General features: G+C 46.4%; 1 long non-coding RNA gene across 2 annotated transcripts in view; it reads left to right on the plus strand.

Moving 5' to 3' along the window:
• The window catches only part of LOC144763914 (uncharacterized), a 685449-nt gene that overhangs the window by 337143 nt on the left and 328307 nt on the right, over nt 1-19999 (plus strand). The gene's annotated exons all lie outside the window — the stretch shown is intronic.

Below are 19999 nucleotides of genomic sequence, written 5' to 3' on the forward strand. Positions count from 1 at the left end.
CCTCTCGGTTAGAAAAGATCTGAACAAAGCAAGGGCCATGTCAGTGATCCCTGCCTCCTCAAGCCGGTGGAGCAAAATATTGTGGGAGACAGTGTCAAAGGCGGCACTGCGATCCAACAGGATCAGTGCCGCCGTTTGACCATGATCCAGGATAGATCGCAGATGTTCTGTCATGGCCAAGAGAGCAGTCTCGGTACTATGACCGGCGCGGAAACCATGTTGTGTTTCATCCAGAATGTTGTTGGAGCTCAGAACGTTGGTAAGTATAATGTTAACATGTGATTCTGCTACCTTCGCTATCCAGGGAAGAAGAGAGATAGGCCTGACATTTTCCGGCTTCAAGGGGTCTAAATTAGTTTTTTTAAGGATGAGAGAGAGCCACGTCTGTTTCCATTTCACCGGAACAATGGCGGATGAGAAAGAGGCATTAATCAGCTAGTGTAGCGGGGCCATACAGGGCAACGAGGACTCTCTGAACTGGGCAGGTTTGAGTGGATCAGCCGGAGAGCCGGACTTAATTTTCACATTCAGTTTACTAAATTCTTCCCAGAAAATCTCATGAATAGCCATCAGATTGGAGGCTAAGGCTGGTTTAATAAAAGGAGCTGGGCCGGGCATAGTCATGGGAGGGAAGGGTTGATAAATAGCCCGTATTTTCTCCACGAAGAAGGAGGCCAATTCTTCACATTGGGATTCTGACGTGAGAATAGGCGCTGGAGATTTTTGGGCACTGAGATCTTTGAGAATTTTGAAGATGACTTTAGCGGGGTTGGAGCTCAAATTAATCTCAGATGCATGGTACTCCACTCGGGTCCTGCATACAGCTCTATGATATGCTTTAAGTTCGGCTAGAAGTAGGCTTTTTTTTCGGGAGCATAGTCTTTCCTCCACTCACGCTCATACCTTTTACATGTCTTCTTCAGGGAAGCCAAAGTGTCATTATACCAGGGATTAGAATCCCGTGTGCGACCCTTAGTCCAGGTAGCCGGTATAAGAGTGTCAAGTGCCCGGGTAATCCAGGCATAGAATGAGATATATCCTGCCTCGACATTACTAAATGGAACTCAAGGGTCTGCTCCTAAGAGTGGGTGGTAATCTTCCAGTCGAAACTTGCGCCATGGTCTTTTAAATACCGAACGTTGAGTATTATTATGTGCAGATGTAGATGTGAGAATGGTCATTTCAACTAGAAGATGATCGGACCAGGCCATAGGAGTAGGGGTAATCACAGTGGCCATCTCAATGTGTGTAAAGATGGGGTCTAACAGATGACCTCCTTTGTGCGTGGGGCTTTTAACTATTTGATGAAGCTGAAATGCGGCTAAATCAGAAAGCATTGTGCGAATAGTCTGGTCCTGCTCCAGATCAAAGTGGTGTTAAGATCGCCAAAAATGCTAAAGTTAGCCGATTCCACGGCAAATGCTCCAACTGACTCTAAGAGGATCTTGTTAAAACCGGAAACAGGTCCGGGAGGTCTATATAGTAATAGCCCAGAAAGGGTAAAATGAGTGCTCACAGAGATACTAAAGTGAGCACATTCACCTCCCTCCATACTGACTTTATCAAAAAGACAGGAGCATAGTTCCCTCTAAACCGCGCGCCTGAGCGGGCGCCCACACTTTGATTTCTCTCCGCGCAGAGACCTACTAATGCCGCGCACAACAAAGGATTCCTCTGCATTTGGGAAGTGTTAAATCAGAGTCTTTGAAATGCGTACATGGTGATTAAGCTGCGCTGTTAAATGCATTTTTAAAGACGTGTTTTTGTCTTTACAAATGCTAATCGAGGAAGATTAAACGCCTGCAGTGAAGGGCAGTCTACATCAGCAGGAGAGCAGCCAGAAACCTTCACTGCAGCCCGAGTCGAAGCTGAGGCATACCTTGGGAATTATGGCCATTGTGCAGGGTTAAGTTGTGGGGCAGCCGGGGGGGGGGGGGGGGGGGACAATTATACATTTTTTTTTAACCAAAATAACGTCCAAATTGTTTAGTACAGATGTACTAGGCGGTGCAATAAAATTACGGTGGTTTTTGGTGTACCTGCCTTCCTATGATCGGGCTGAAAGTTTGTTGATCACTCCTGTGCAGCACAACACTAGTTTGCTGATGAGGTTAATTTTTGAAGGTGACAAACATGACAACAAAGTTTGTGAACCCTGGCCTTTCACCCCTTGTACACACTGGAGCTCTGTCTGAGGTTCAAAGTTGCTATTTACTATGGATATAGCTTTTTCTTAGTATATTTTTTTGGGGCTCAGAGAAATGTTTTGCATTTCAGCGCTGCCCCTCTGCCTCTGACTCCTTGCATTTCATACAAACGATCTCACCGCAGGCTCTGCACTTCCTACAGATCCCCCAGGGTCGCCCCTTCCAGTCCTTGCCCGGGAGGTTGTGTGGAGTTATGTCAGGAGGCACAATGGTGACGTGTCTAGTGACGGTCTTAAGCTTCCCAGGTCCAAATCCATCATGGTCGGTTTCTGCTTTGCATTCTGGTACCAAGAGTGCTATATATCCTATTATTAATTGAAGACGGCAAGCTCCATAATTCAAAATAAAAACATAGATGGGCTGAGCTGCTCCTGCAGCATCCTGCGGTGATTGGGAGCTCAGACGGTGGAAGGAAAAAGGCTGCAAGAGCACATTACTGAATAAGTATGTAGAGCATTAGGGGTGGCACACTTCTTCCAATTTAGTGATGTCTAAGACACCACTGGTGGCACCAGAATCACAAACCGACTCTCACTGGTTATAAGCGTTTACGGACTAGACCGGTTATGGTATGAAGCCAAGGAAAATGACTATATATAAATTTTTTGAGAATTTTATGTCCGTCTGCGTAAAAAATATATTCTTCCGCTTTTGAGCCCATGCCAATTTGTCTAAGTAAGGCCAGCATTATTATACTTGCAGATGCTTTCGTCGACCATGGGGTATTTTGGAGTTGTTAGCTATATTTTGAGTGCTATAGGAATTAGAAAAATGTTGGCTCCGGTCTAAATTAATTTGCACTCTCCTTGATTAAATGTATGTGACCCTTTTTTATTGATGAATTTTATATGTTGAATGTTTATACTCTGTGAGTTATATACTTATTTTTATTCTCTATTTTTATATGTTTTTAGGGAAAATTATATGTATAACCTGTATTTGCTGTGTATTTATAATGTTCCATTTTCTTGTCTCAATAATTGCTGCTGGTGTATTTATTTATTTATTCTGTGCTTTTATGGCTTTTATTAGCTGAATAACGACTGACTGCCTGACTATAGACCTGCTTGATGTTATGTCTGAACTGTTTATTATAAAAAACGATGACAAAGGCAGTAGCACTGGCTTGATTATTATGAAAGCATCTGTAAAACCAATAGTCCTATATTGTGGATTTTTACAATACTTACATGGAATTTCACAGATTACTGTAGTAGGCAAGGCTTTAGGTATGGGCACCTGACTCACATAAACTATGGACATAGACGATTTGCACTAGGTTAATCCTTGTTAGGTCTTCTTAGAGAATTATTTGTATTTTTTAAGACAACTGTAATTCTGTATATGTTTACAATTTTACTGATGGTTGCCCTGTAGTAAAGTTTATGCTCAGTACAGTTGGCCTGCCTCTATTACAGGGATGATCCAATCACAAAAGCTATAGATTTGATTAGTTTATTGGGAAATGTAATTTCATATACCATAGGTCTGATCTATCCCTTATGAAAAATTCTAACCCTGGTAGTAGACTTGATTTATTTATTATGAAATACAGCTGTTAAAGCGAATAGGCCATTACGGATGGGTTGTTATTGCATCCTGTTAAAGCCTCCTTTGTTACGTGAAATCTCACAAATTAGTTTTTGGCAAGACTGTTGATCAGATTAACCAATTTCTCATGCAATGCAGTGCAGCAGCCGCAAATGCTGTGATGTGTGAGAAGGCGAGAGCTGGAGAGCACCAGATTTATGGAAATATGGCACTCTCCTCCCCTCTCCCTAGCGCCAGCGCTGAAATTAGCTCCTGTGCACCATGGAGACAACTGTGCGCCACAGTGCAAGGGTGTCTCATGAGTCAAGCATAGGATTTGTACTGGAAGGATATCCTTCCATTACAAAATAGTATGCTTAGACTACATATAAACATTTTCCAACTTTGTATGTGTGCTAGACAGTGCAGCACACACGTAGATTCAGAAAATAAATAGGAAAAACAGCATTCTCCTTCATAGCGCCTTGTTGAAGGGTGCACTATTTTCTGACGGTAAACCCTGTCTACTTTATTTAGTAAATTGGGTTTAGTGCCAGAAACTTAAGGAGGTTCCATGGGAATGTCCATGCACCACCCATGGTATGACCCCTTTGCGCTAAAAAATGGAAAGCAGTGCTGTGCACTGCTTTACATTACTTTCACATTATTTCCAGCATTAAACAAGTTTAACGCTGTGAAGAATATCGGACAAAAAGATTTTGCACCCATTTACATCAATTTTGTGACACAATCAGCGTAAAATCTTAGTAACTCTACCCCATTGTGCTTATTGCTATTTGGATAAACCTGAGGAGTACACAATTTGAACTGTAATAATGTTTTCTAGAATCTCTTCAGAAGGTCTGACAAGCATACACTGGTATATATATACTGGTATATTTATATATATATACACCACTTCAGTCATTGACTATCTTGCCTTGTAAATTACATTTATCTGACCATGTGCACAGCCACCTGAAAATGAGTGCATTTCAGTGCCAGGGATGCTGGGTCAGTCATTTTGTTTTTCATGTTATAGCTACAGGTCTCTTTTCATTTTGTTCCTTCTTCTCCTTTTATTTTCGTGATTAAAGCCTGCCACAACTCCAAAGACAGTTCTAGCTCACTGCTTCCTTGTCGCTCACTCCATCTGCAGTGTACCCCAACATGTACATCCACTGCATCTAAAGCACCTGACCACCATGGAATAATATTGTTATACGGTTTCATTGTTTTTAACATTGAAAAATGGCAAACATGTTGGTTTTAAACGTGGCAGTTAGATGTAACTATAAAAAAATACACTATGTACAGCACCATTGCAAGACGGCCACCTGCCATTTTTAGGATATAGCTTGTTTTCTTTTTGTTCTTTAATTTCTTGCCTATGTTGCTGAGTTTGTGTATGCATTTTATTGTGGTTGTGTGAATGGGTGAACGCAAGAGTGACTCAGTGATGAACAGATGCATGAATGCAAGGATGAATAACATAATACATGTATGGTGACTTATTCTGTACCTAAACCCATTAATATCTAAAGAGGCAATTTCATATATAAGCCACACCTATTGACATTGCCAATGCTTGTTATCAACCTTCAAGTGGTAGCTAGTCGATTTTCCTGGTTGCACATCTCAGCACTCGGTTGCGCACACAAGCTAGAAACATGTGCAGGCAAACATTCTGTTGCCGCACACAAGGACGAATAATTAGAGGGAACATTGGACAGGAGTAGCTGAACCTTGTGATCACAGCGATACCACCTCCCCTAGTCGCTCTATTCACCAAAGAAATCGAGTAATCAGGGGGTAGTGCCAGATTCGATACGGCCGTCATATCATCACTCAGCCAGGTCTCAGTCAGAAAAAACATATCAGGGGTTTCATCAACGATAAGGTCATGTATTTCCACATGGTGTTTAGCTAGTGACCTTACATTTAACTGTAGTATTTTTAGCTGATGTTGAGGGAGTATGTCAGGAGAAACAGATAGAGGCATAGGTTTGGAAAGGGCAAATGTGCCAGACGGACAGCATAGCGGGCCACTCAAGGGATGAAGTGGGGGCATGCTACAATGGTGAGGTGGAGGACGCAGATTGACTAAATCCTCTCTCGAGTAGTGACCGCTGCCTGGCAGACTTTGGCCAGCATATCTGGCGCGAGGCGACGTACTGGCGCGGACGGGCGCAGACGGGCTTGCCTTTGGCGCGCCGCCGGCGCGTCCGCTGCGCTCCCGCGCCATGTTGGATTAAATAGTTGTCAGGGGGCGTGCAGCAACTAGAGCACCAACCAAAATGGCGTGCTCCCGGAAGTTAGTATATTCCGGTCTTATCTCTTGCCTATGCCCTCCACATCAATCAGCCACAGGGCTGCAGTGGACCGGGGCGCAAGAGTGTCGAGTAATTCAGGTAGGTGTTCAGGGTTATTCATGCAATTTAAAAACAGTGGCAAAATAAAACAGAACTTCCCTCCACCCACTGAACCCAAAGCAAGATGCCAAAATTAGCCTTAGCGAAGCTTCCCCGTGTCGGCAGGATCGAAGATCTGCAATAAACAGTATGCCCGAGGAAACTCTGGTGGAGGTCCGTAGCGGTCCTGACGTGCAAATCAGTCGTCCAACCTGGGTATAGGGGCGAAAGACTAATCGAACCATCTAGTAGTTGGTTCCCTCCGAAGTTTCCCTCAGTATGGATGGAGGAAGGAAGAAGCAAAGGGGGAGGGAGGGAGGGTTGAATAATTTTCTTTCTGCATAGTATGTTCTACAATCTGACCTTGATATGGAATGAACATAAAATGTGCAATGATAACACCAAACAGTCCAAGGGCTTAGTTAGAGTTGGGCAGATGTGGGACATTTACCATTAAGTGGAGGATGTCCCATCTGCCTGTATTAAGAATGCATTGATGTCAGTGGCACTTTAAAGGTGGTTGGCAGGGCATCCACCACATTTTATTGGAATTGTTTTCATCTGCTCAACTTTAAATGAGGAGCTTAGTTAGACAATGCACTACCCAAATGGCCTCATAGCATAATTCCTGACTGGCCCGAAAACGGATTGTGGAAAACAGATGAGCCGAGGGAATTGAAGAGTGCACAGCTGCTAGTACCCATCCCTGGGGTACTGAAGGCTAGCATCATAGGAGTAAACCTCTACAAATTGATTTGTTACCAGAAATTGAAGAGTGGTTTTAAGGCATTGGCACTGTGGATAATTCCTTCCCGACGAAAGATTCAAGATAGACCAAAGCAGTGGTAACTCCCCAATGTGAGTGTTATAGTTACGCCGTCTTTTTATTTTTTTAAACAAAAATGATTTTGCTGGCAACTTCTTAAAACATACGATGGGGGACTAAAAAATGAGTATGTACACACACATACAGTACTAGAGCACTCGCCCTCAACACCAATTGTTCTGAATTACTTGATTGTTTAGTGCTTACACTGCACAGCTAGTTGCTGGGCTGCTGACCTCACCAACCCCAGCTCTGAATGAGATATACCTTCCCCCAATTAACATATATAATTCATGAGGGTTCCCTAGAGCACATATGATCAAAGGAGTCATCAATAAGCAAGTTAAAAACTGGAACCACCACAACAGGATCTAATGGAAGAGGGCCACTCCTATGGACTGGGGTTCAGGTGATTATGGGGCAGATGTATCAAAATACCTATTTGCGATTCTCAAATAGAGATTTTTTGAGAATCACTATTTGAGAATTGCAAAATGGTATGTATCCACAAAATCACAATTTTTTAGCGATTTCCTAAAATTCCTTATTTGCGAATAGCAAATTGCGAATTCGCAAATAAGGAATAATTTCCTATTCATTTCTATGGGCCAAGAGGCCCATAGGAATGAATGTGAAGTTATTCTCAATTTGCGATTCGCAATTTGCTAATCGCAAATTGAGAATAATTTTAAGGGTACAAGAGTGTCTTAAGGACACCCTGCTACACCCTTGAAATTTACATGTGTGCGCATATGGCGCACATACATGCCCTAAGGGCATGTATGAGCGCCACATGGCACCTTTACAAATGTCAAAAAGTGCATTCGTAAAAGAAATCGCAAATTACCACCAACTACAAGTTGGTGGTAATTTTGGTGGTGGTTTTGCGATGCGATGGGACGCTAGGTAGCGCACGACCAAGATGGCCACGCGCTTGTGAGGCTCCAGCCCAGCCGAGCCAGATAACCCGCATCAACCCCATCCTACATCACCAATCAAAGCCAAAAACCGGATAATGGCATCCGACTTCCTCTGCTGATTCCATCGATACTAAACTTGCACCTCTACATGCCGCATCTGCAATGCTGGAACGAGTTACCCTGCGGCGCGGAGGCTGACCTGCTTCCCTCAGCTCCAGTTAGCAGCCCGCGAGAGCAGGAAACACAGAGGCTGCACAGGCCCTACGGCCGAACCTACGGCGGAGGCGGGAGCTGCGGAGCCGAGTCACCGGAGCCCCAAAACACTGCACCGGACCTCCCCGGACACTGGTGATCGGTCAGGGAGGTCGCCAGCCGGTGTCGGAGACGCACCCGAAGCCGTGACGGCGCCGAGGAATGGAGGTGACAATTGCAGGTGAGGCGCGAGTCGGCGGACGGCCGGACCCCCCAATCCGTGAACTGCATTGCAAATCAGCACGTTTTTCACTAACGCCTACCCTGCTGCCGCCGCTGCCCGCACACTGCAGCGCACAGATACCTTGGACGCGCTCTTCCACAGCGCTACTCACAGATGCGAGAAACCGAAGAGGGGACCGTCCGCCATTTTACATTACGGCGCCAGGCGGCCGAATTTCGGAGAGACAGCCCTGGCTTCTGTGAACGTGGCGGGTGACAAACGGCTGCAGCTTGCAGCGCGGTGGTTGAGAGGCTGCCCCTGGAGTCGGGCAGCAACACACGAGAGCGGTAATACCGAGGCTTGAACCACGGAAGAGGCTGACACTGGCAAGAGGTTACATTGGACGCTGCATAGTACCTCCCAGGCGCTGGTGGAGGGTTGGGGGGACTGCCGGCTACTGCAGGCGATACACCTGAGGCCATGTCGACTTTGAGTGCACAAGGAGATGTGTTTAAAGAGAGGCGGTGGGGAGCCCCGAAAGACGCTTTAAGGAGCACATCAACCTAAAATGACGCCTCCAATATCACCTCCACTGTGCATATATCTGCAGCGCGGAGTGACCTTGAACGCGCCACTGCCTGCCGTGACAGAAAGCCCGACAAGTGACTGCCCGCCATTTTGCGTGCCGGCGTGAAGCGGACAATTGTATGATAGACAGCTCTGGCGCAGGTGAAAGGTGCACAGGCAGTGGAGCCACGATCGAGAAACCGTTCACGGCCGGCCGGCCCCGCACCCACATTGGCGCCATTGATGATCTGGTGGTGGGGGCTGCATCTCCCATGGGACGGAAGGTCACTAAGCCCAGGACGCATCTTGGGTTCCTATCGTAGAAGTACAAACGGCACACGCTGAGCCCGCTTGAGCCACTGGGCCAGAACTCGGACCACACCTGAAGAGCTAAGGCGCGAAGCACTGCCACTCCCGAATTGGGCTACCTAGAGTACTCCTGCGTCCTGGACATACAATCCTGCACGGCCAGCTACCAACCACCAAAATGGGGCGCTCGGAGGCCAAACAAACCAAAATACCGTTTGAAACACGAAAAACACCCAAATCGCGCACGGAGGAGCAAAAGGATACAGACAGTACTGACGAGCCGGCGGATGATTGGAAGGACATTCTGATTGGCATGCAGCAGAGCCTATCTTCCATTGACGCCAAGATGGACACGATGAATGCCCGCATGGACTCAGTAGTAACTAAGCTGGGGCAACACGAGCAACGCCTTAAGGATGCCGAGACCAGAGTATCGGACCTGGAAGATGGCGCCTCTGAGAGTAAAAAGCAGATCACGCAAATGAATAAACTGCTCAATCATTGCTGATAAAAATGAGGACCTGGAAGCGCGTTCTCGACGTAACAACGTGCAAGTCCTTGGTCTGGCGGAGACAACAGCCACGGGGGGCATGGAGGACTTCATAGAGAAACTAGTAATAGACCTCTTCGGCAGAGAATCATTTTCGACCTATCTGATAGTGGAACGAGGGCACAGGTCCTTGGCTGCTCGTCCGCCCCCGGGAGCTGTGCCACGTCCAGTAATAGCCAGGTTTTTAAACTACCATGACAGAGAAGCAGTGCTACGACTCGCTCGCGAGAAAGGCCAGGTGCACTATGAAAACACGACTCTGTCTTTTTATCCAGACTTTACACAGTCGGTGCAGGATGCCCAAAGGAAATTTGCGGTAGTAAAGAAAAATTTACAGACGCAGCAGATCCCATACGCCATGCTGTACCCAGCAAAGCTCAAGATCACGCATCACGGATCGCAACACTTCTTTTCCAACCTTCAGCAGGTCGAAGACTATCTACGACGCCACCGCCGCTCAGACACTAATGACGCCGGCGCCAGGGACCGCAGGTCCTCATCACGAGACACGGATCCCAGCTAATGCAGAACTCATGCTGGATCAACTATTGGTCCTTTCTTATTTCATTAACAGCGGGAGAGGCACACACCGATGGTGATGTATTGATAATTTTTTTTTTCGTTACGAGAGACATGACTGGCTTGGTGACTTACCTCCATCCCACCACAGCTGGCTGCCCAAGGGTAGCGCTCCAAGTGGGTGAGAGTATCGAGGGAAGAGGGCAGGTCGTGAGCCCCTAGTGTAAACCCCAGAGGGCGAACCCCTTTAGATGACTGTTGGGAGCTGTTACATGGGGAGGGAGGATTGCATACCCGACAGGTTGGGGTTGTCGGTGTGGGTGGGGACGGGGAGGGCAAGGGAGGATTGGGCCAGGGGGGGATTGGACTTCACCAGCCACGATGGACAAGTACATATCCTGATGAGCAGGAAGTTACAGGACTAGGAGCGCATGATACCGGTGGGTTGGGCGGGATGGCACAGGAGGGAACCTGCAAGTTGGGGGTGCTGGTTGGGGGGGAGGGGCTCTTTGTTTTGAATATTGACTTGCTAAGTACTAAGGAAGGTCTGGAAGCTTCTTCGGATATAATACCCTACACACGCCACCATGGGGACAATAGGTGACACACAGGCACTCCGGCACATCACAGTAGCTTCATGGAATGTAAGGGGCCTCAATAACCCTAGAAAACGCAGACAGGTACTGACCTATTTAGACCGCCATGGGGTGACAGTGGCCCTGCTGCAGGAAACACACCTCCCACCGGGGGGCACTCCACAGTTCACGACACGATGGGCTTCATGCCGCGGATTTGCTTCTTACTCCACGTACTCCAGGGGGGTGACCATCTTAATCAAAAGGGGAGTGGAATTTACACCAACACTGATAACCCTGATGCCCTACTTCTCTTATGGAGCAAGATACAGACGTTAGGCATTGCATACGTAGATTTAGGGGGAGATTTCAACACGGCAATGTATCCTCAGGCGGACAGATCGCATCCGCTCCTGGCGCACTACACAGTTTCATAAAGAATGCTGAGCGACATAGTGATGGATCACTGCCTGATAGATGCTTGAAGACACAAACATCCCATTCTTAAACAAGGTACTCATTATTCAGCGGTCCACTCCACTTGGGCGCGTCTAGACTATGTTTTCCTGGCAGCAGGGATGACACATTGGCTGGCACAGGTGACGCACTTGGCCCGCACTTTCTCGGACCACTCCACAGTGATTGTAAACTTGCAGATCCCAGTAGACTGTGCTCCATACTTGAGCTGGCGGCTCAACCCCTCCCACCTCACTGACACTGACTTTAAGTCCGAATTAGAGCAGGATATACGAGATTTTTTTGACCGTAATCTGAAGTCGGTATCTAGTGTAACAACAGTATGGGAGGCCTTCAAGGTCACTGTGCGTGGTTGGTGCCTGGCCAAAGGCGGTGGGATACCTAAATCCCTACGGGGGACCTCCGGAAGCTCGAAACGGAGCTCTGCGACCTTGAACAAGCACCAGAACGAAATCCAAGTGACCACTCGAGTAAAGCCCGCCTGAGGGACAAAAGGACTGAGTACGAGACAGTGGCAGATAGAGAATGCCAATTTCTCGGTAAACAACACACTGCGCACATTTATGGGGAGAGAGATCGCCCAGGCATGGCTCTAGCAAATACCATCTGGCCCCCCAGGTTCGCTAACTACGTGACCGAGCTGCAGGACGCCCAGGGCACCGTGCATAGAAACCTCATGGAACAACTCCGGATCCTCTGAGACTACTATGCCATACTGTACACTTCACAGGGCGCCATGTCGACGGACTTAGACGAATACCTGGGAGACACTGCAATAGCCTGGCTAGGTACCACGCAGCAAAAATTCCTCCATCTAGAGTTGGAGCTAGATGAAATAACAGAAGCCATAATGAAGACAAAGTCAGGCCGGGCCCCTGGTCCGGACGGCCTCCCGATCGAAGTCTATAAAGCCTTCTCCCACATACTAGCTCCTATCCTCAAAGACGTTTATTACGCTGCCCTGGAAGAAGGTAGCCTACCTAGCACCATGTGCGAGACTCTGATTACCTCCCTGTTAAAACATGGCAAACGTCGTACCACCCTCTGTCTCTGTTAAATTGTGATACTAAAATCCTGGCAAAAGTTCGCGCTACGCGCCTTAACCTCCTGATGGATGATCTAGTTCTACCAGATCAGATGGGGTTTCTTCCAAACCGCGCAACGTCGCACATTCTGCGCACACTGCACGCAGTCCTGCAAGATATAGACCCTAACTGTGAGGCGGCTGCCGTCTTCCTTGACGCCACAAAGGCATTCGATTCGCTCGAATGGATTACTTATTGGGAGTCCTGGAACGCATGGGAATGCCCTTTAGTTTTTTGGACTGGGTGCGGCTACTGTACTGCCAGCCAACGGCGGTGGTGTTACTGAATGGGTCCAGATCTGCCCCTTTCCGAATTAATAGAGGCACCTGCCAGGGATGCCCATTATCCCCTGTCCTATTTGCACTGGCCATCGAGCCATTAGCAGCAAAACTCCGGCAGAACCACAATCATCGCTCGCTGATTTATCCCACCCGACAGCTCCTCATCTCGCTCTACACTGACGATATGACACTCTTTGTTAGGAAGCCCCAAGAGAATCTCAATCCCTTTCTGCGCGAAATCACGAAGTTTGGAGGTATTGCCGGAATACAAATTAACTGGAATAAGTCTGCGGTATTCCCCCTGACCGACAAAACTCAGCCATACCAACTAGACTATCCCCTGGTCTTGGAAGCGGAGGAGTTAAAATACCTAGGCATCCGAATAACTCGGCAGAAGGACACTCAGATTAGGGCCAATTATGGGATGGCCCTAGACAAAATTACAGATACCGTCACCAAATGGATACGCCTTCCACTCTCAACGGCCGGCCGCATTTCTCTCATCAAGATGGTGTTGCTGCCCTAACTACTGTATCTATTCACCAATATTCCTTATAGCCTGGGACGTCATTTTTTTCGCGCACCCAAAACCCAATTGACGCGGTTGATATGGGGGGGGAAGCAGGCTGGGATCAGCCTCGCTACTCTAATGCTACTGTATCATCTTGGAGGCTTCGAGGTCCCCAATTTCGAGAGATACTACGATTGTGCGCAAAGCCACTTCGCCGTCTACTGGTTCCACCCACCACCCTATATGGCACACCTGGCGGTAGAGGACGGACACATGCGGCCTGTGAGCGCCACTGGCTATGTATTTACAGACGTACGGGAGAAAGTACGTGACCCGTCCACGGTTGACTGCACGGCTGCGGCATGGAAACGCCTGCCCAAATCCATGGGGAGCTCCTTTATGTATTCACCGCGACTGACTCTTATGAATGACCCCAGATTGCACGTAACATGCAAGGAAATCTGCCGCAAGATGCTGTCCAAACTTGCATATAACACTTGGGGGGACCTGTATGTTCAAGGACAGTTCCGAACTATAGATCAATTCTTTGGGGAATCTCCAGACTGGGATGGAGACCATGATGAGCCACTGACGGATGAACAATGGGGGATTAGCTGCACACAAACTAATGCAGTCATGGGTAACTCCAGGCTAAGGCTGGTCCTTTTCAAATTCCTACACCGCCTCTATTATACTCCTGCTAAATTGTACAGGTTCCACCTCAGGGAGAATGATTGCTGTAACCGCTGTGGAGGAGAGGGGGCGGACTTCTTCCACCTGGCATGGACCTGTCCCAGGGTTGCCCAATACTGGACGGAGGTCTTTGCGGGACCATCAGACATGCTGGGGGTGGAGTTAGCACCGAGCCCGCAGACAGCGCTACTGGGCCTCACACACACCGTTTCGACTGTACACAAAAAGTTTATGGCTCTGAGCCTATTCCTTGCCAAATGTCAGGTGGCATGCAGATGGGGGACGGGAAGGGCCCCCATATTTAAGGCATGGATTTCGACCATGGCGATGTGGCAGGACCAACTTCACACATATGCAGAATTGCTCCCCCTGAAATCGCGCCCGAAAGACATATGGGGACCAGTCACGGCCTATCTTCTCAAATGGCACGAGGAAGTGACAGAGGGTGCAGGGGAGCCCAGGGACACACCAGGCGGGGACACTGAGGCTGCTAACTAATCAGTACAGCACTGCCTTCATACACATCTCCACAAACAGAGACTGGCCCACACGTAGTGCCTACACTGGAGGCATAACTATGCAGCGGAAGGAATGGAGTCCAGACAGGGGGAAAGACGGGGCTGGGAGGAGGTTCGAGGGTGGCGGGCTGGTGTGCACCGGATAAGACAGTGTAACATGACTCTGCAATCCATGCAATGACATCTGTTGTGTCTTTATTAATTGCATTGATATCCATTATTGATAGAGACCTTAGCATGATGCTTGTACTATTGGGGGTGAAGGAGAGTTGTAAGTTAGAACTGGCTTTGTTTTTTTCACAAAAACTCGTCAGCATATGCGGGAAGGTGCCTTGTCGCTTAAGAGACTGACTGTCATTGTATTGGTAGTACTTATAGCACTGATGTACCGTACCAATGTTTCATGAGCATAATAAAGGTTTTGAAAATCAAAAACAAAAAAAAAAAAAGTTTGCGATGCGATTTCAATGATACCTCGCATTTTCAAATTTTTTTGTCGCAAACGCTGCTATTTTGCTAATCGCAGCGTTAGCGTAAAAAAAACGTTTGATACATCTGCCCCTATGTTCCTACTACATGGACTAGTCTAAAAGTCGGAGAGTGACAGCCGATGAACGAACTGTCTGAGACTTAGAGTACCAACTGGGTCATTATCATCCCCATCAAACATATACTTTCAAAGCTAGCTGGGTTCAGAAGGTGTATTAGGATTGCACTAATGTTTGTTTCTATTTTTTCACATACTGGCAAATGTGGTCACCACTTTAGCATTTTCATTACAGGTAATATACCCAGGTAGGAATACCCATTCACCAGGGTTTGTACTTCATCTGTTTTTATAGAAAAGGGAGGTATCTGACTTCTGAAAGCTCAGATCCATTTCCCCAATCTACGACCAGAACCAACTTACACTTATAGCATTCTAGGTCCATGCAAGGAATTCAAAGTCCCTGCCTGCTTTATAATTTCCATCTGGCTTTTGAGAAAGGCATCCTTAACTCTGTCTTGAATTTCTATCTCGAAAATATGTCACTACAACTGGATCATTGTTTCCTGTCTTATTGTTTACCAAAACATTTTGAGCCCTCTTCCGGAAGAACTTGCCCTGGGAGGTCTGAGTACTGTGTAAATGAGAGGGAGCTACACTCGGGACTAATACAGGAGAATAGGTTCGGTTAGAGAAGGTACGCAAAAAGTGATGGGTAGAATCGCTGTAATGTATCCAACCAGACGTGGTTATTTTGCTCAGTGTGCTACTGGAACCAAGTGACACCCAACTGATGAGCCCTAATCAGCGCGAAAACAGTCTTGAGTTCTGTGAAAACTGGGTTGTTGGTTGACCTTGTTGATTGGGTTGTTGGTGTTAGCCCTGGTCAAGCAACAGCCACAATACCAGGCAGAGTGAACTACAAAACGGTCACTAAATTACCTATGCAAAAACCCTGTGTAGCGTGGCACAATAAGCAGACAGAATTAAATTAGAGGCAATGTGTATAGTATTTATGCAGTATGCAAGCAGTAATGATGTGAAAAAACAACACAAGAAAAATCCAGCACCAATTTAGAAAAATAGAATACATTTTGATACATTATTTTACACCAAATTACAGAATTTCAATCCGTGGAACTGGAGTCATTAATTTTTCCAATTGTAACTACAAACTTGTGCCTTAAAGGTCAAACTGCCAACGGTGACCTGGTCTAGTCACGTGAGACCGGGCCTAAGCCAAAACATATGTTTGCCTGTGATGGAGCACAGGTCAGTTACAAGAAGTGTATTGGGGCCAGTTGCTTACCTTCAGATATAGAAGTATTTTAAAGAAATATGTTCTGAGAAGGTCAAGTTTAGCATGACAAAGCTGCAGGTTGTGTCCGAGGAAGGAACATCGCTGTTTGGGAGCCACTGGACGAAGTCGCAGTGAAGATTTCTATGTTTTTATTTAGTCACTTTTATGTAAGCTAAAAATCTCTAGTGGCACAGGGCAGGAGGCTGTAGCTGAAGATATTTTCAGGACGTTGGATGCCCTTTTAGCGAAGGACTGCTGAACAAGATTTGCTGCGGTGGAGAAAAACTTAGCGGGAGCAGCTGTGAAGTCAGGCCAACCGGTGGGATACACCTTTGGCGGATCAACGAGCAGGTTGGTACCGGTCTTACCTCAGTTCTTAGAGCCGATTTTTGCCAGAAATGATCTAAGTTCCAAGTTTAGAATTTTAGTGATCTGGACACATTTAGCACCACACCCTAAGGTCCAGGATTGGTGGGACACTACTTGGGGGTTCAGGACTCACTCTGGCTGGATCCAGATGCAGGTTCAAGCTGATTGCAATGTTTTAAGTATCTCTGTGACTCTGAACAGTAGGCCAGCAAGCTAGCCCTTGGAGTGAATCTGGTAATCCTGGATTCAGATGAAGATGCAGGGCCCTAAGAGCTGGCTGGCCTCTGAGGGTTCAAGGTACTATACCGGCAGCAAAGCAGCCCTTTCAGGTGCAGCAGAGCTGTCTTGTGGAGTTTACAGCAGGCTTAGCAGCAAGCATTCCTCTGAAAGAGCTTCTGCAGGTCCAGAAAGTGAAATAAAGAGTAGGTCTAAGGGCCCTAATTGTATACCTGGTGCCTTCTTTGAAGTTGGGAGACGTTTCTAGAGGTTTCTCTTTGAAGTTCTTGAAATTTCCTGACTCCCCTTCCCTGGTTCCAAGCTCACCGCATAGACAATGTAAAGGTGACAAGCCCTTTGTGTGAAGGCAGAGCACAGCCTATTGAGTTGCAAGAGGGGTTGTGCCCAGCTCTGTCACCCCATCCTGCCAGCAGATGGCACAATTAGGCCCACCTAATTCCTCCATTGTGTGACTGTCTGGGAGTAATTCACAAAGTCTAACTGCCAATTACACTCCGACCTAAGGCAAGCTTGTTAAATTGGGAAGTCATAAACAACCCTTTGACAAGTTGGCATAGAAATCTAAACATTACATCAAATGTTTTGGGGGCCCATGAAATCTGGTCAAGTGACCTCCCTGTGTCCACAGTTTCAAAACTGTTGTTCAAGAAGGCAAAGCCAATGTTGAGGGAACAGGATGCTCAAGCCCTGAAGAGTGCGGCACATGAGGCCTGGGCTATACCATTGTATGAACCAGGGGTGCTGCCGATCTACCTTTCACTGCCCTTTGGTACAGTTATGAGAAAACAGCTGATGAGCGTTCGATTTGGACTAATTCCTTTAAAAGCGTATTCGTTTGGCCAGATGAATCTCGATGACCCCAACAGACAATGTTGTCTATTAAAAAATGAAGTGGATAGATCACTGGTTCACATTCTCTATATCTGCAAAAAGCTACTTCCACTGAGAAAGTTCTTGCTATGGCCAATATGGTGTGACCTAAACATCACGACTTGCAAAGAACCATGCAAGGCTGCCTGAAAGAAGACTCTTTGCAGCTTGTGGTCTGATTTCTGCAATTCATGAAAACTGAACTAGCATCTCCCATCATCGTGGGGGATACCGAATTTCGGACAGGCTGCTAAGACTAAAGACTAAAGACTAAAAAATGTTGTACTTTATACAAGGGTTATGAGATGACTCTGCACACGGGATAAGCAGTACGTCAGCTATTGGGGAAAAAGGTGAACATGGCCTCTCATACCCTCTGCGATCTTTATTAGCATAAGGCTAGAAAATGCTATTTCCATTGTAGGCTTTTTAATTCATCACACTTAAAGGTCCCCAACTTAATGGCAATTAGTAGCCTGCAGAAAAACCTTGCAGTTTATTTAGGCCATAGCCTCAAAGAAAACAGATCATCCTGGCCCATGGAGGGTATATTTCACTAATACTAATGTAGGCCTCCCCATTGCACAGTCTCTATTAGCACCCATACACTTTAAACGTATTGCTTCTTTTCCACCTCCAAGTTAGGCCCCTGAATTAACTATGCAGTTAAAACACTGCATTTCATATATCGCAGGGTTGGGTGGCTTAGTGAACTAATGAGTCTACTGTAGGGGTCTGTTTTCGACCTTATGTTCACAGGTTCAAATACCGATTTACAAATACATGCTATGTTATAATTAGGGCTCACAGTTTTCAATATTTACTGATTTTTACCGATAAATACAGACATAATTCAATGTGTTTCCTGTCTGTATTCATTTTTAAAAATGGAAAAATACAGACAATCGCGCTTCTTCGTAGTGCCTTCCCATATTGTCGTTCATTAATTCCAGGCCAACTGCTGAGCAGATAGATGCCAGGGGGAGTTAAAAAAATAGGATGAAGTTTCATTAAATAACAACATATGTCAACGTCCATTTGCATTAAAATGCTCATTTTCACCTCTGGGTGTATGGTTATCTCCTATTTGGCGGCTTAATTCACTAAAGCGTGGCAGGTGTCAAAGTATGAGTGCACATTTAGTTGTTTATTGAGACACAACAGTGGACGGATGCGGAGTGGCGCCGCCATACTTAAGGATTTAAGACCCTAGCAAATGAAGGGCATATAGGAGCCCTTTGATATATCATTCAGGCCTAAGTAGGCAACATTATACCAACATTGGAGGTTATCCTCTATTGGTGCTGGAGATTCCACAATGAAAGAAGGACAGTGAGGCTAGCTGTTGTTCAAATCTGCATTTCGTATTGATTCTTATACAAGCTGTGTTTTTCAAAACATTATCTGGTGTTGGAAGAAGCATTGTATATTCCCGACAAGGAGTTTCAGGATAGAAGTGACTGCTGCACTTTGGTCAATCTACTTTTTAAGACATCATCAGAGAGTAATATCTTTAGTCTTGATAAAGATGGTTTTAAATCAAGATAATACCATCGAAACGCATCAACGCCATAGAACCATAATCCGCACAGTGGGCTTCCACACTAGATATTGATAGTCTTTTGTACATCAGGGTTCAGGCCCAACGTTACCTCATACGGATATGGTCACTGTATGATACTGATATTAGTAAAGAATTACAACTAATGCTGCATTTCGCTGCACTGCGCATACTGCCCTATCAAAATTGTAAATTTTCTTCACGCTTATCTCACTACTCCCCGTACTGCCCTTCGCTGACACTTCCTTACCGGTCCACCGCAGCTATTGCTGTTTGGTTGGAAGGAGGAACTACACCATAATTGCCTCACTTCCACAAGTCCAACCGGCGGAAGCCATCTTGAGAGGGAGACTGTCTGGTCTCCCCCCAGAACCACCAGCAAACAGTATTACACTGCCAGATGTCGCTGACGTGCAGCAGATGAGCTGATAGCGGCTGCCTTAGGTGCCAGATAGGTTTTACCTCGCTTGGGAAATTGTTTTTTTAACCCTGCCTTAAGTTTTAAATTCGTTTTACAAATTTGCTGCCTGAAAATAGTTTTATTAAAACAGCGCGCTTAAACTCAAAGGGTTTTAAGTGCCAATATTAATGAAGAATTACAACTAACGCCGCATTTCACTGAACTGCGCATACTGCCCTATCAAAATAAAAACAATTCTTCACGCTTACCTCACTTCCTCCCTGGTCCACCGCAGCTGTTGCTGTTTGAGTGGAGGGAGGAACGACACCCAACTTGCCTCACTTCCGCAAGTCCAACGGGCGTAAGCCATCCTGGGAGGGA

This window comes from Lissotriton helveticus, chromosome 6, assembly GCF_964261635.1.
Source record: "Lissotriton helveticus chromosome 6, aLisHel1.1, whole genome shotgun sequence".
Lineage (NCBI taxonomy): Eukaryota > Metazoa > Chordata > Amphibia > Caudata > Salamandridae > Lissotriton > Lissotriton helveticus.